A 9978-nucleotide genomic window follows, 5' to 3' on the forward strand; every position below is an offset into this window, starting at 1 on the left:
TTTCCCTCCTCTGTTTCAAAACAAAATCTCAAGAGATAGATATGTACCCTTTTGTATTACATGGACTTGTACCAGGTAACGTATACCCTTTTTCTTTCAAGCTTGAAGCCTGGTGATGAAGAACAGGCATAGTATTGATTAGTAAAATATTAACCCCAAGAGCTTAATGGTATCTGTCTCACTTTTGCTTCAAACATTTGCTTCACTCTAGCATTTGGTTCACACTAAAAATGCTCCCTTTTCCCCCTAGTTTCTTGTGTATTGTAAAGTAGATTAAGTATCTGATGGCAATTATTCCTTTGGGACTAATTCAAAACAAATAAGAGCAAAAGGCCCTCACTTCCAAGTTTGTTGACACGAGTAATTACTAAAACTCAAGAAAAAAAGAGAGAAGAAAGCGAAAATGGCATCACAACACTACAAGATGAACACCAACAAAAGCATTTTCCTGAAGTGATTTTTTAACAACATCTCGTCGTGATTCATACCAGGACTCATCTGGTGTAAAACGACTCCATTCTCCACCTCCGATATAAAAAAGAGCCAAGGGATTGATAACAACTTGATCAAGGGATGTTGCACTTTTTAGTATATGCGTTATCAACTCCATTTCGAACCAGTTACCATTAAATCCATTCATCCGAACCTTTTTCAGTCTGCTATATGTGCATCCATAGATATTCCGCATCTCTCTTTGATTTTTGTGGAATTCTTCACCGCTCAGCTATAGACAACTCACAATAAGATTCACAATATTAGACAAAATTATACTCCGACTGTTTTGGCAAAACAAACTGTCGAATGTAAGCTGATAACAAACAATTCAAATAAAGTGTTTCTCCAGAATGTTTTAGATTTGACAGAATATATAGCAACTGACCGTGATATCAAGTTTCTCCAGAAGGGGACAAGCATTTAGATATGTCAATACCCACAACAGATCCTCTTCCTTAATTGCTCTGATATAAAATAGCTCTAGTTGCTTCAGATTTCTGAGCGAGTCCATGCTCTGTGGCAATCTTTTTTCCTGAATGAAAACAAAAGCAAATTAGAAAATAGATTCTCATTGACATCATTGAAGGTTAGTTACACTTCGTGAATTCTAATTCTTTACATACCTTCCAAGGGTCCAGATGCAGGATTAGAGTATGTAAAGTTGGAAATGTTGCACAGTAAGATAGTGCATTTGGCATGTCTATCACATGAATTGAATTGAAATTGAAGTAGATCTTTACCAGACAAGGAGCAACAAATACAGTGATCTTCATGATGTCTCCACTATACTCAAAATCCATTAGGTTTACGGCTATTACCTTAACTGGTGATGGGTTGGAACAATCAAGCAACACTAGATTTTGGAGTGAAGTACTGAAAACTTTTAAAATAGACATGTTTACAGCGTATCAACATTAGACCTTGAAGAAGCAAACAGTTGGAGAAGAGGGATGCAAGAAATTCTTCTCCCAAAAATACATCGTGCAGTTGTAAGGTTATTAGCTTGTTGAATCCGATAAAATCAGCAGGAGGTTTTAAAATACAAGTTCGTAAATGCACGTGCTTTAATCTTGAATCACTAGGATGGGGAAGAAGCCAATAGGGAAATGTATAATATTCATCACGTAATAGACCATGATGATAATAGGAAAATAATGTCATGCCTGATAAGATAAGTTCAAGCTCTTCAATTCCCAATCCAATCACAGAACTAATCCATCGATTAATGTTAGAAGTGTCTCCAAGATGTTTCAAGAAATGCAGCTTGAAAGAAATTATTTTTGTGCCTTGAAAATTCAGCAAGAATCCATCGACACACCTAGCGAATTCAAGCTTAAATTCCTTATAATATTTGCTATGTTTTGAACTGCAATCGGGCCTCTCATGATTGGTTCCAAAGATGCCGTCAACATCAAAATTGAGGTGGGTCCTCAACGCCCAGAGGTGCTTCCATCTGTTGGATAGAGCACTGGTCTTAACCAAATCTTTCATGGGTAATTTTGATAGAATGATGGATAGGATGCGATCGGGAAGCTGGCTTATCCGATCCTCCTTTCTGGCTTCGACCTGATCAGAATTCATGAAAGAATAATAAATTAAATTATCAATCATTGTTTGAAATAGATGATCAAGAGAACCCTAAACCCCAAAAACAGAAACTGTTACCAAGTAAAGAATACAAGGATAGCTGTAGCTAGAGATACCTAGAACCCAGGTTTCATTAGTTTGCCCTGATGCTCTATTGATAGTCAAATAACCATAATAATCATAACAACAACAACAAGCCTACTCTAAAGCAAAAGGTCAAAGAAAGAAAAGAGACATAAATATTCTTCTTCTTACGACTGTTGCTATAATATATATATATATATATGGAAGAGGAAAACAAAACATTCTAGGAAATTTAACAAGGCAGATTTCCTGTATCCATGTATATAGTATAGGAAAATTTTGCTTCCCTTTTTAAATTAGAAGTGACAATATAAGAAATTATATTATATAAAAGTGATCTGTACAAGCTGCAGTTAAGTCTCCTTACCAAAGTTAAACAAAACAAAAAAATCTCAACCAATCAATGAGTAGAGTTTAATTTCTCGGATTCCCCTGCGAGCACTCATTGATGGAAACTAATGAAACTCGGTCAGCCATTAGTAATGAATTGCAAGATTAAGCCAGTAGCCGAGTCGACCTACGTGCCCTGCTTCTCCAATCCCATTAATGTTAAAAGAAACCAACAAGACAATTGATAGCTTTGACAATCATCTTTTAGCAATTTCAACAAACCCTTTAGACGTTTTTCCACGAATCCTACTTTTGGATCCATTGTACACTCCTCAAGCTGTCCCGGTATCAGGAAACTTACAAAATCCAGGTTCTATTTTAATGCAAGACCATTCGATCTTAAGAGCCTTGATTACAAACCAAGGCACAAACATGAAGCAGCAAAGTTTCAAGATTGAAAGGAATATGGTCGATGTCTCACAAGACAGTACTACAGATATGGATACTGAAATCTATTCAGTCATATCAAATCTTAAAGTGAAAAAAATATTAGGTAATGATCAAGATGCAATACCTTCTACATTAGTTGCATCAATGGACCTTAATTGTTTTTGGAACTATTAAAAATCAATGCTAGAAGATGAACCCCAAGTTGAAGAAGATCAAGAAAAAAAATAGCTTGATTTATTGTTTTTATTTATTTTGAAATTATAATATGGGCCTATGTATAAATTTTCTTGATTCTAGATAACAAGTTGAAAGAGAGTAAAACAAGTATTATATATTATAAAAAACTATTTTATAAATTATTATGTTATTTTTTTCTATATTTGTTTTGTTAGCTGTTATTGTTATTGTCAAAATTACTTTCGAATGCACAATCTGTCACATATTAAGTTTAGTTGGTGGCTGACTGATCATATTTTATACACTACTAAAATTAATTAAAGCTAAATCATAGACTATATACATTAGCCTTTGATTAGCCTTTGATGCTCCATTGATAGTTAAATAATAATGATAATGATATAATAAACCTACTCTGAAGCAAAAAGCAAAAGAAAGAGGAGATATAAATACTCCTTCTCGTGACTGCTGCTATATATGTATATATTTGAAGGGTAAAACATAACATTGTAGGAAATTTAACAAGGCAGCTGTCATCCGGTAGTATAGGAAAAAAAAAATTTCCTTTCTAAATCAGGAGTGACATTGTAGGAAATTATATTATATAAGAGTGATCTGTACAAGCTGCAGTTAATTCTCAACCAATCTGATTTTGAGATTCTCCTTACCAAAAATAAAACAAAACAAATAAATCTCAACCAATCAATGAGTAGAGTTTAGCTACAAATAACGAGAAAAGGTCATGAATCCTTCACGAAATCAAATAGTTCTCCTAACAAGGTCTTGTCATTCTTCATGATGGTCTTAGAACTGAGAGCGTGGGCGAGTAATGTTGTGGCAATACAGATATGGCCATCTAATTTTCAGAGTCTCAATTTGCTAGCAAAGGAAGAATTAGGGAATGCGTTGCCAGCAAATGGCAGATGTCCTCACCAAACCAATACCTGCAGAGTAAAGGGGAGTGCTAGAAATAATTAAGAAAAAAATCTTGAATCTAACGAAGAAAAAAATCTCTTCATATCTTGTAAAAACTTTCATCATTCTGTAACTGTTTAGATTGGTTGGGGGAGACAGCGTGGCAGCTGGGGGGGGTTCCCTTTGAATCTCCTAATCAAGCAATCTTGTCATAATTAATAACTTAGGTTTTGGTGAGATAAGATAAATTAGATGAAAATAATTTGAAAGCCTTTGCACCAGCTAAAAGATCAGCCAACGAAGGATGAACATTAGTAACCACCTGATTACAAGCACGCATTACATCAGCTTCTGAAACTTGTAGCATAACTTAGATGTCTCGTGCATGATTGGCCAGGCTAAATCATCCAAGCTATCCGGCTGAAAACAAAGCATCAGACAATTTTTTTCATTGAGAAAAGAGGGAAAAAACATCTTAAACAAGAATCCAATCAAAAGGCAAAATGACTTAATTATCATGATATATATATCATAGCAGAGACTTGCTACACTTGAACATCTTATGCTTTCAAAGACGAATCAGCAAGTAACAAATCTTTAATGACTAATTTAAATGAGACAGCAAAAGAGAGATGATGGGAAGAAATGATGGTGGGCCACAAACACATAATGTAGCATTACCTAGGAAGGCATACAATTTCCAATTATATACCAGTCAAAGCAGTGCAAGATTGGAACTGACTTCATAAAAGTTCTCAGAAGCATGATTTACTGAGAGTTATGCATTGGTTGATGAACCAAATTACATGATGAGAGAGAGTGCCAGTCAAGTTCCTATTGGAGGCTATGTGAAAACATTATTGACACATTAAGATTCATTCCAAAGTTACTTGCACCTTTTCCATTCCTTGCTCGACTATGCTAAAGCTACATTTTTCCAAATAATAAGAAAACAAGAAAAATCTCCATACCTTCGCAACAGCACAAACACCAAAAAGACCAGTGTCCTCATAGTTTGTGTTGAAAGCCATCGCTTTCTGCTATTTCATCAATGCCAACCCTTTGTGGTAGTTCAGAACTGTCCAATGATTGAGATTTAATCAATGCCCTTGCTAACAAGACAAAAGTGTCTCAAATAGTCAGCCAGTTAAACTTTGAAACTTGTTAGGATGTGGAAAAACATAGAAAAGAATGATCATTGAAACCTTAGGGGTTAATCACGCAGCCCTATTAAATGTAATGTTTGAAAAATCTTATTTTTTAAGCTTAATTGCTTATAACTCCACCAGCATAAGGGATTCCATTTGTAGCTCATGAGTCGACACAATTTCTGTAAATACAGACCACTGTACAAATTTGCTCTCCAGAAATGTTATAATAAAATTCCTAAACTGTTAAATGAAGCCTCCCCTAATACAAATGATTTTTTAAAGATGAATAGCGGCAAATGTGGTAAATTAGAGAGAGGAGAGGTTACCCCATGTGCTTTCCACCTCCTGCACTCTTGTTCCAAGAACCCAACATAGCCTGCATGACCATCAAAGCAATGGAATCTGGATCTGTCCAAGATGCTCCTTGAAAAGCGACAGCAAATTGTGCCAGAGGAACATCGTCATCAATTATCCTGACCTGATTTTTCACAACAATAAGCGGAAACAGTAGTTTAGAGAAAGAAAAAGGCATAGAAAGAAGGCATGGATTTCAAGTTACATCTTCCCACCTCAGAACCAGTGAAATATGCAGGGTCTTTGGAAACTAACTGTGCAGCAGTAGTTGGATCAGATGATAACTTCGTAAACAACTTCTTTACTTCCCCAACAAATTCCTCATGCTTCACAGCCCCTGATGCGACAATCACCTGAAATGAAAGTCACACAAATACCCATGATAAGAATTTCAACAGAAGGCCTTCAATCTTAATAGCAAGCAGAAAGGAAAATGGAAATAATCGTTCAGCAGTCCCACAACTCCATCTTGTACAAAAGTAAAATAACATAAAGCATTACCATTCTGGGAGCTGTGTAGTGTGTTTGTATATAGTTCTGAAGATCATTCCTGGATATTGTCTCGATGTTTTTAGCAGGTCCCAGAATAGTTCTACCTAAAGGAGTGTATTGAAAAGCAGTTGCAAGCAAATGGTCAAAAATTACTTCCTCGGTTTGCCCCTCAACCTACAATTTTCCACATACATCATTTATAACTGTTAGAAGCAGGAAGCAAAATCAAGTAAGGCTATATCCATAGAAAATGCTGAACTAAGAAAACTGAATGCCTGCAGTAAAATGTTACTGGAAGTACAATGCAAAACACATTTTTCACATGAAAATTATCCCCTTTCATAACTTTGAAAAGCAATCGAGCATTTTGTTCGGTACACAGCATAGCAAACAACTCAGTATGCTTACAACAAAGATCAAGTTAAGCAAGTTTAAAACTTTATCACTAGAACATAACATTTAAAACCATTCACTAACAAATACATGACCATTTCTCCATAACCAGGATTCATTTAAACAAGTTTGAAACTTTGATGCTAGGACCTGACATCTAAAACTACCCGACAAACAAACACCACACCTTCTATTTGAAAAACTTCATAAAACAAACACCAAAAAAGTTAACTAAATGACCCACACTTGCAAACAACAATGACATCCCTCATTTACTTGTAAGTAAATCAACAACTATTAGCATTTCTAAATTAAAAACCAGCAAGCATAGAAAACTATGCAATTCTAATTCCCACATGCTCAACCCAAAAATACAAAGAACCGTGTCAAATCCCATTGACCAAAGCTACAAAGACACCAACTTTCATGACAGTTAAACCCAAAAGCACAAAACTTTAAACATAAACAACCAAAACCCACAACCCAGAAGACAGAATTTTACAACCACCGAACACAAAACGCTAGACTCTTTAGACACAACAGGCAAAACAACAAAAATCCATTTCCAATCCAAGTTCAAACAACAGAAAAAACCCAAATTTACCTCCTTCATTTCCAAAGTAATAACGTCCCACTCCCTAGATATCCTCCCCTCATCGAAAGTAGAGTTCTGCAAAATATCGGCCAAAATATCCAAGGCCTTAACATCTTTGTCCATAACTTTAGCATAAAAGGTAGTCTGTTCTCTACCTGTATACGCATTCAAATGCCCTCCCATATTCTCTATCTCCTCTTCCAATTCCCTCACACCCCTTTTCTCCGTTCCCTTAAATATCATATGTTCCGAGAAATGAGCAGTCCCATTTGTCTCATCGGACTCAAATCTCGACCCGGCATCAATCCAAACCCCAACAGTCGCAGTTTTAGCAGCCAGATTCGACTCAGTAGCGACACGGAGACCATGAGGGAGCGTAGTGATGCGGGTTTCAGGTGAGGAGAGGATATGGGTGTGGGTTTTGAGAGTTGGGTGGGGTGACCCGTATTTGAGGAATCTTGGGTCCGCGTTTTCGAGGAGTTTGAGCTTTGATTTGACTGATTCAGCTAATCGGTCGTAGATCATGGCGGTTGGTGGTGGTGGGTGGATGGTGTGGTGGAACTGACGGTGGCGACGGAGGCGGCATTGGAAAAGGATCTGGCCGTGGTTGCTGATAAAGGTCTATGGGGCCGGCGAGCTAGGGTTAGAAGGCGCTTCCTAGCCATGATTTTGGTTTGCGTGTGTTAGAGTTTGTAGATAAAAACAGTGGAGACCTGAGAGGGTCTAGGATAGTGGAGACATGACTATTAAAACATGGAGGTGACTTGCAGGTGTGATTTTTTAAACGACGTGTCGTTGCAAGCATGTGTTTTTACCAATTTTGTTACCAAAATATTAATTAATACATTTAATTTACAAGCAATAATGGAAGTGATAGCTTTTGATTTACAAATTACAAGTAATTAATTACGTAAGTTGGTGATTGGAAAAAAACTAAGAAGATTTTTTTTTTATTAATATATTTATCTATAAAGTCTAATGTTTAACTTTGTAAGAAGAGAAAATATTAGATAAATCTAAATGACAGGATCAATTAATAATTTTTTTATATAAATTATTAAGTTTTTCACAGTAAAAGACGAATTATAAAATTTATTTTAATAAATAAAATCACATTATAACCTAACAAATTTTTTTATATATTCTTATAAATTTATGTTCATTACAGTGATTTTCAATATATAATTATTAACAAATATTTTAAAACGCAAAGGTTTTTAATTGTAATGTTTTTTTTTCTTTTTTTTTACATGCTTTTTTTTTCTTTTTTTTACTCTGAGTTCTTCTTTTCTTTTTAATTTTTTTAAATTATTTTTGTTAATTATTTTAAATATTGAGTTGGTTGAAAATTTAACTATGTATTTAAAAAAAAAATATTATGGATTGCTATAATATTCTCATACATTGTTGTTTTTTTCTTTTTATGATTTGTTTTTCAAAATGGTTTGTGGATTTTATTTTTTATATTAAATTGGTTGAAAATTTAGTTTCGTATTTTTTTTTTTAAAATATGGATTTGTATAGTATTTCCCTTATATAGTTTTTGTTTTCCTGTACTGCTTCCCCGTATATTTTTTTTAAATTATCTTTATTGAATTTATTTTTTTAATATTGAGCTGACTGATAATCTAACTTTAGCTTTCCCCACATGTTTTTTTATTTTTTATTTGTTTTTCTTTTTTTCCAAAATTGTCATTTTTTCATATTTTCTTTTTTGGTTTTGTTTTTTCAGAATTATTTTTGTTTATTTTACTTTTTTACTATTGAGATGGTTGAAAATTTAGTTTTTTAGGTATTTTCTTTAAAACACTATAGCTTTTCCCACATGTTTTTATTATTATTTTTTACCCAAAATTGACTCTTTTTTTTAAAAAATAGTCTTTGTCAGTTTTTTTTTATATATTGAGCAACTTAGTTTTGTAGTTATTTTCAAAAAAAAAAAACTATGGATTACTACAATGTTTCCCTTACATGGTTTTGATTTGGCTGTAGTGTTTCTCCCATATGTTTTTTTTTTTAAATTATCTTTATCGAATTTATTTTTTCAATATTGAGTTGGTTGAGAATTTAGCTTTAGCTTTAGCTTTCTCCATGTTTTTTTTTTGTTTTTTTAAATTTTTTCCAAAATTGTCTTTCTTCTTTATATTTTTTTTTCATAATTATTTTTGTTGATTTTTTTTTTTATTGAGTTGATTGAGAATTTAGTTTTTAAATTTTTTTCATTAAAACACTAAATTGCTACAGTGTTTCTCTACATGGTTTTTTATTAAATAATTTTTTTCAGAATAATTTTTTTTTATTTTACTTTTTTTCATATTAAGCTGATTGATAATTTAGCTCTGTAGTTATTTAAAACACTACAGATTGTTACAATGTTTTCTCATATGATTTTTGCCTTGCTACAGTGTTTCTCCAAATATTTTTTTATCGATATTTTTTTTTCAAATTTTTTTTTGTTAAATTTATTTTTTGTATACTGAACAGTTGACAATTTAGCTTTTTTGTATACACGACGTCTCCACTGTACTCAAAATCCGTGAGATTTACGGCTAATGCCTTAATTGGTGATGGGTTGGAGCAATCAAGCAACACTAGATTTTGGAGTAAAGTACTGAAAACTTTTAAAAGGGACATATGTTTACAGCATATCAACATTAGACCTTGAAGAAGCAAACAGTTCGGGAGGAGGGATGGAAGAAATTTTTCTCCCAAAAATACATCGTGCAGTTGTAAAGTTATTTGTTTGTTGAATCTGATAAAATCAGCAGGAGGTTTTAAAACACAAGTTCCTAGATGCAAGTGCTTTAATCTTAAATCACCAGGACGGGGAAGAAGCTAATAGGAAAATCTATAATATTCATCACCTAATAGCCCATGATGATGATAGAAAAATAATGTCATGCTTGATAAGAAAAGTTGAAGCTCTTTAATTTCCAATCTAATCATAGAACTAAT

The 9978-nt window shown here is 33.6% G+C and overlaps 2 pseudogenes; both read right to left on the minus strand.

The window, feature by feature from the left end:
• Positions 1-304: 304 nt before the first annotated feature.
• Positions 305-4378, minus strand: LOC105107765 (putative FBD-associated F-box protein At1g61330; annotated as a pseudogene).
• On the minus strand, positions 3736-7811 carry LOC105107758 (probable mitochondrial-processing peptidase subunit beta; annotated as a pseudogene).
• Between the last annotated feature and the right edge of the window lie 2167 nt (positions 7812-9978).

This window comes from Populus euphratica, unplaced genomic scaffold (assembly GCF_000495115.2).
Source record: "Populus euphratica unplaced genomic scaffold, PopEup_1.0 scaffold169.1, whole genome shotgun sequence".
Taxonomy (NCBI): Eukaryota; Viridiplantae; Streptophyta; class Magnoliopsida; order Malpighiales; family Salicaceae; genus Populus; species Populus euphratica.